The sequence below is a fragment of the Monopterus albus genome, unplaced genomic scaffold (genome assembly GCF_001952655.1).
Source record: "Monopterus albus unplaced genomic scaffold, M_albus_1.0 scaffold48.1, whole genome shotgun sequence".
NCBI classification, from domain to species: Eukaryota; Metazoa; Chordata; class Actinopteri; order Synbranchiformes; family Synbranchidae; genus Monopterus; species Monopterus albus.
Genome location: NW_018127928.1, coordinates 1,190,714 through 1,198,398, shown reverse-complemented (window position 1 = coordinate 1,198,398; position 7,685 = coordinate 1,190,714). Strand labels below are relative to the sequence as shown.

General features: G+C 37.7%; 1 protein-coding gene across 1 annotated transcript in view; it reads left to right on the top strand.

Moving 5' to 3' along the window:
* Positions 1 to 6,230: 6,230 nt before the first annotated feature.
* LOC109960502 (type I inositol 3,4-bisphosphate 4-phosphatase-like) overlaps positions 6,231 to 7,685 on the top strand; it is a 38,144-nt gene continuing 36,689 nt past the window's right edge. Inside the window, exon 1 of the mRNA XM_020600655.1 lies at positions 6,231 to 6,383. The gene's annotated coding sequence lies outside the window, so the exon portion shown is untranslated. The remainder of the gene's footprint in view (positions 6,384 to 7,685) is intronic.

Sequence of the window (7,685 nt, the reverse complement as noted above, 5' to 3'; positions counted from 1 at the left end):
TGCTGCTTCACATGCAGCTGACAGACAGTTCATAAACCAGGATGTTTGCCAGTGCCTCCCACATACAAAGACGTTTCTTTATCAGAATGTAAATTTGCTTGAGGCAAAGATATTGCAGGCATTTACATTTGAGATATTTCTGTGACTTTCATGTTCATAGTGTCTTACAGAAGGGGTTCAGAAAGGCATCTAACAGGATGTGTTGCTTTTTATGAAGGACTCACGCTGATAAATTCATTTTGAATTTCAGGACCCTACAACTGTTTACTGCATAAAGAAAACATGATGTGGAGAATCCAGTTGGAAGCTGTGTTACTATTTTCACTGGACACAATAAATGCATGTTGAAGAGGAGCAGAAAGGAAGGAGAAACATTTTTGTTTTGAGACAGATGCTAGCTGCAAAGACGGTTTATTGTTCAGGAGTTTTTATATTATGTTTTTACTTTTAATGTCAATGTGTGTGTGAACAGAACAGCTAGCAAAAAAAAAGGAAATAAGTTTGGGAAAAGGAGATACACAGCCATCCTCTGAGTCAAAGTCCAGTGTTTTGTCAACTCATCCATCCACCCTAACTGGACCTGTCACTGTATAATGTCACCTGACTTCCACCTTTGCTTTTTCTTAGTTAGGCTGCTACAGCCACAGAGGTCAATGTTACTGGCTGAACCCAGTTTTTTTCCTTTCTTCAGATCTGATGTTTCCACATATGAATAAATCAGATCAGATGTTTTCAGATTAGATCTGGGCTACTTGCTCCCAGATCTGATTCATATTCGATCTCTGACTCTGCGAGTGCTGTCAGGACGGTCATATCTGAATTCATGTGGTTGTTTTAACGCCTCCCTCCTCTGTATATATTGCCTCTTGTCACTATTTAGTGTCGGCCCTTCACAGACCAGTAAAAATAAACATGGAGGAGAGGGCTCAGTGGAGAGATGAGGATGTTTCTTATTTGTTGGATATTTATGGAGAAGCTTCTGATCAAGTGCTTTTTGACGATGGCGCAAATGATCTTGTTATTAGAAATTTGAAAAGTGTGAAAAGTTGCATTAATCTGGTGCCATCTGTCATTTTCTAAAGATTAATAAGGTTTTTTATAATCGACATCTGTTTTTGTAATAAACCTCCTCATGTGCAGCCCAGTTACTGACAGGATGCAAAAGATTTATTATTATTGTTGGGAGCCTAACTCTCCTATTCATATGTCCTGCATGTGTGCATGTTAAGTTCAGCCCTCTTCCCAGAGTTGTTGTTATATTTATCCCTATAAAATATGCAGGATCATAATGCATATTTGATGAGCTGGTTATTTTCCATACCACTAATCATATTTATTGTCCAATATGATCTCTTTCACTGAGCGTGTGCAGCTTTTAACCTTATAAACTCTCACCATCCCAGTTGTTATGGGATTTCCATTCACTTTGCATAAAATGTCAAAGGTTAGAAAGCGCCAGACAGGTCAATTTCTAGCTCATGCTCTTTATCAGACCTTTTTTGACAAAGAGCAGTGAATGAGTGTGATGGCTGGCCAGTCTGTATTAAACATTTTTAAATATTACTTCTGGGTTATGAGCTGTCTTAGCTGTTGAAACTTAAAACAGTAGTAAAACTGCAGAATCACCCCTTAGGATGCAGTGAAATTAAAATTTATACATGAATAGATACTTAGTGAAATGCTACTAGACTTATTACATATTTCCTATTTCTCCTAAAAAAGAAAAAAAGAAGAAGAAAAGAAAAGAAAATGTGACATTTCCTGCCTGGTCTTTCAAACCAAAGCCACCACATCTTCTTAATCTAAGAAAGACAAATGGTGTGAATTAGTGGAAATGAACAGACAGAGGAAACACCCACACTAGATCATTTTGTAGCAAGTCTTTTGTGTGTGATCACTCGTTTGTATTTAAATTAACTGTGTTGACTCTCTCCTCTAGTTTTAATTGGCATCTTTATCTTCATATTTTCACCACATTCATAATTCACACTAATCACAATATTCCCAATTTGTGTGTGCGTCGTGAGTTTATTTTTCTTTTCCCTTGTTACAAATGCTGCTTATTTCATAGTGTGATAATTTTGAGTAAATAATAAATTCTTGCTAATCAAGGTGGAACATTTTTTAATTAGAGGAGCTGTGCACGAGGCAGAGTAATCAGGACAAACACAGAGGGCTGTGGAATGAGTCTGCTGGCCATCAGGGATGAATTACAGTTACTGTAGTTATGATATGAAAAGCTGTATGATTTCACAGTAAATGCCAGCACATTTATAACTGTTGTTTTTTCTTTTCCTGCATACCAGTGGCTGAAATCAGCAGTACACTGCAAACATTTGCCTTTTGAAAAGGTGCAATGTAGTGGGATTTTTTTTTAGCTGCGTTTAATACAAACGAACTTGTTTCATGTTTTTCACAGTCATCATGTCGAAGTGTCCTTGAGCAAGACACTGTACACCCAGTTGCTCCCGGTGATGTCACCGGTGTGTGAATGTGTGTGTTTGGGAGTGCGAATGGGTGAATGGCCAAATAATGTGAAGGCGCTTTGAGTGTGCTGTAAAGCATAGAAAGGCACTATACAAATATAAGACCATTTACCAACCATCTTACTGTTTCTTTTACAGCACAGATGCACATGTTTTGAATATTCATGAAATGAGCTGATGTCTAATTAACACGAGACAATGTTCACTAACACATGAAAGGTCTCTCACACCTCCTATAGGAACAAGACACCCAGACTGAAAGAGAGTCAAGACAAAGCCGTATCATTTGTTCTCTTTTGGTTTCTCATTTTAGGCATTATCTGTTTGTAGTCATGTTACATCAGTTTGTGGACATTTTGCATTCCTCTGGTTGTTTCTCCTCATAGCCTTTTTGCAGCTCTGTGACTGACTTTCCATCAAGACATATTAACTTCAAATTTAGATTCTCTTGTCTCACAAATGAAAAACTGTATTTTGCCACATTTACCAAACTCTACACTTTTAAGGATTATAGTGTTAGGTATTTTTTTAGTCAGATAGATATTGGTTAGATACTTGTTGTATTAGAAATGTTTAGTGGAGACAGGATGTCTAGTTTAAACGCTTAGTCATTGTCATGAGATTTTAGCAGGGTGTACGTGGGCAAGGATAACTCGATAGAAAAGTTTGATTGTCAGCAGGCAGGAGGATTATTGTTATTATTATGATATGTTTAGCCGTAATCTTAATCATAATATCGTCCTAGGCTTAATGTCCGTACAAGTCCCATGGGGTTAGCCCAAACCAGATATAATGTACAGGCCTGTTGGGTTCAGGGTCTTTCATTCTTCATCTGCCTGTGCGCAGTGTTGGAGGTGGAAGATGTCTGGACGTGTAATGTTAATTTTACCTGTGATCCTTTGAATAAACCAGCACGGTTTTTTGTATCCACTTGGACCGCCTCGTCTCTCTGAGTTCCTTGTTAAGAGAACTGGGAAAAATAGCTTTCAATAGGATTCAAATAAAAATACAGATATTATAAAGTTTAAAACAAAAATATGAATTTATATTTGATCTTTTCCAGCCCTTCACTTTTTCTGCCATGTACTGTATTATTTCACGTGTCAGCAGATCATTTTTGCACTAAGTTGTTTCCAAAATGCAGTTTTAGTGGGACTTTGAAAAACTTGCTGTGCTTGTTCTTTCTATGTCTGTTTTTATGAATTTCAAGGAGAACTGAAGCACCTTAAAAAGAAAAGATGACCACAAAGCAATAGCCAGAAAAAAAGATATTTGTTCTGTGTGCCTGGCAGAGGTAAAGATGCAAAGAAGGAACACTGATACTGGGTGTTGAAGCCATGAGGGGGTCAGGTGGACTAATAGAAAAGGACATTAAAGCAAATGAGAGAAATTACTTTCATTCTTGCCTGAGTTTGATAGAACCTGTGGGTGCTCTGGCTGGTCTCAAATGTACTGGTTAAATGGGTGAACACAATAACGTAATATAAACCTCCCAGATTACATATGATAGAAATTTATATCCTGAAGGAAATGTTTGTTAGGTAAATTAATATGAGGCTGAAGGTTACACAAGCAAAAATAACACACCACAATGATGAGATGATCTTTTGGGGTGTAACATACAGATAAGAGAATTGAGGTGTCACCTAGCTACACTGAAGTAATATGGCAAGAAAATGAGAGTTCTTCAAAAATTACATGAGCTGAAAAGTGCAAAGTGAAAGTGTCCAACTGTAAAAATGTCCTGTTTACCATTTGTTGTGCTCCTGATTGTCTCACACATGGGGATGATTTACCATTCAAAATTGTGCTAAAAGATGGGGCTAAAATTCCATGTTCCAGACAAATAGTCAGTATCCTGCTAAGTTTATGTTCCATGTAGAGGAAATAAAAGAGCATAGTTCATTGTTCATAGTTACATTGTATAGCTAGTCAGTCCTAGTATGATATGATACTAATGTTTTAAAGATGAACCTAGTGATCCATGCCACTTTCAGGTAAAAGATACCTGGAACATTCATTTCCAAAAGGGAAAATGTTTAGAACTCATTGTCGTGAATGAGAAGTAGTTGGTGAAATTGTATTAAACTAAGCTAAAATTTCATTTTGGCTTTAAAGAATTTACTGTAAAAGCAAACTCATGCACTTCTTCCATGTCAGTATCTCTTAACTTGTCACTGAGAGACACTAATGAAATCTAATGTTTTGTTATTAGTATTAGCACCAAGAAGGGTTGTAATTTGGAGAATGTATAGACTTCCATCTGATGGAAAAACAGCCTCATCAGCTGGAGCCAAATTAGATTTGGTATAAATGTTTCATGCATTTACTTGATGCACTATCCTGTCTGTTAGTGACCAGATACAGTTTCAGAAACTTGCTTAAAGACTATAGTTCATCAGCACATTGTGCTGATTCATAGATAAATCACCGTTGCAATTAACAATAAGAAATACAGACATATAAGGGTCAGACATATGCTGGACGTGAAAGCACTTCGCATTTTGTATTCTTCATTGATTTTGCCATATTTGGAGTATGCCGTTGAAAACTGGGGAAACACTTACAGGAGTTCACTTCAACCATTGTACATATTACAAAAAAGAGCGATTAGAATTGTGTACAAGATCGGGTATAGGGATCACACAAATGTAGCCTTCATACAGTCTAAATTGTTAAAATTCTTAGATTTAGTGGGATATAAGACCGCTGTGCTTATGTACAAAGCCAGGAATGACTTATTACCTGTCTTTGTACATAAAGTTATTTGATGAAAGGGAAGGGGGATACAATTTAAGGGGTCAGTTAAATCTAAAAGTTCATGCTATACGTACAACCAAAAAAGATTTTGTATTTCTATAAGTGGGGTCATCATGGAATAATTTAAGTGTGGACATGAAAAACAGTATTTGAACTGAGGAGTTTAAATACAAATATAAATGTATGTGTCATTCAAGATATACGCAAGAATTAGAGATTTAATCAAGAATGCATGAAGGAAACCATCTGTTTTAAGTTTTCTGTGTATTACTTGTTGGTGAAGAAGAGAATTTTACTATGTTTAGATACTGCTTGCAGCCAATGATGCATGAAATTTTTTGTATAAGATGATGTACTGGGGTAGGACTGGATAAGTCTGACTTCTTCCTACTCCATTCAAGCATGTACTAGGTATAAGCAAACTGATTCTGGATTAGCATTGGTTGGATTTGTGTAATTATGTGTGTGTGTTGATGTCATTTGTTCTGCATGTTTGAAAGAATAAAATCAAATCAAAAAATCAAATCAAATTTATACCGGTGACACGGGGTTGGTTTAAAGGTGGCGCTGCAGCTTTGAATATTTGTTGGAACCTGCAATACAAGGTAGGGTCCACATGATGGCGGTAGATTGCAACTTTACTTTGGAACAGTGGCTCTATAAGTGACCTTTAAACAAGTTTAATCTTGGGAGAATTAGTCAGTAATAGATTAATTATTAACCATTTTCTCACTTTTGGTTTGATAGTAAAAGAGTGGTTGTTATGGTGATCTTTCACGTCTTTCAAGTCTTTGATGAATGAAAACTATTTTTATCACACGCTATCATTTCCAACATATCAGTTGGCCTATGTGTTTTATTAACGTTCTTTTTCTTTCTCTTTGTTTATTTTGTTATTTTTATCATTAGTTTCGTTTTGATTGCCTGGTCTCATTTGTATCATAAAGTTTGGACGTGGTGCTGACGAACCTACGTGATGACGTAACCGACGTGGTATGTAGGGGGTCATCGGCTGTCGCTGTTGCGGTTCCAGGCAGGGAGAAGTCACAAAGCTGCCGCAGTTTAAGAACGTACTACACATAACAGTTGTCTGTTGTTTTACAAAAGGGTAATTCATCACATCACGTAGCGGAACCGGTAAGTAGTATTTATTCTTTGTGAATTTTAAGTTGAAACAGTTAGCGCGCGGAGGGTTTTATCGTATAAAGAGATCTAACGGCTCATTGTTTATACTTACTGTTGGGTTAGCTGTAACTTCGGAAACGGAAGCTAGGTATTTTAGCAAATGAGACGGAGTGACGCTTATATTTGTCAGGTAATTTAAAAACACGAGAGGGCAGGAAGAATTTGAGTACAGCAGACTAACGCCAGGGCAGGAGTGGACGTCCGGGGTCAGTATTTCATTCATTTTCTACCGCTTAGTCCCTGAACGGGGTCACGGGGACAGGTCGCCAATCCATCGCAGTTCTAACACATAGACGAACAACCACACACACTCCTATGGGCAATTTAGAGACACCAATCAACCTAAGCTGCATGTCTTTGGACTGTGGGAGGAAGCCGGAGTACCCGGAGAGAACATGAACCTTCTCGCTGTGAGGCAACGGCGCTAACCACAGCTTTTGCTGAGTGTTTGTGCGTGTGTGTGTGTGTGCGCGCAGGGATGGTGACTGTGGATTTAGACCTGTGCTGAGTATGTGTGTGTGTTTACATGTGGTGCACACACGTCGCTTCAGTCCTGAGCAGTCTGCTGGTTTTGAGTGTCACTGTGCAGCAGTGAAGGTCAGCTGGACATTGACGTGAAGAGCTGATGATGCTGGCTATGAGGAGCAGTGATCATGATGCTTGTGACCACATTGTAATTATAACTCTTTAAGATGGCTTCAGGGGGAATTTTGGTCAACTTTTTTTTTTTGTCTTGGTTTCAGGAAGCCAACAAATTACTTCATGAACATTAGTTTCATTATTATTTTATGCCAGAAATGTTTGTTGGTTCTTATTATCACAGTAAAGACTGAGAATAAATAAACACTTATTTTTTTTTTGTTATTATTTTTAGAAACTTTATGATTTGTTATTATTTACACAGGACAGAATCTTTTTGCATCATGTTTTATACAGTGAAACATATAGACATCCTCATTCTGCTTTCTCACCTTGTAAACTGTGAGCCCATGCTGTGTGTAAACACAAACTGAAAGGGATGTTGTGTGTGATGATGCATGTGTCACACAGATTGACACTCTTTGTTGAAGTGGCAAGACTAGCAGCCCAAATACCACACTGGTCTGCTGAATCTGAGTGCTCTCATGCAACAGTCTGTTTAATTATTGATGAGCATGGGGAAATGGAGAAGCATCAAAAAGAAAAGTGAAACCCTTGTGTGTGTGTGTGTGTGTGTGTGTGTGTGTGTGTGTGTGTGTGTGTGTGTGTGTGTGT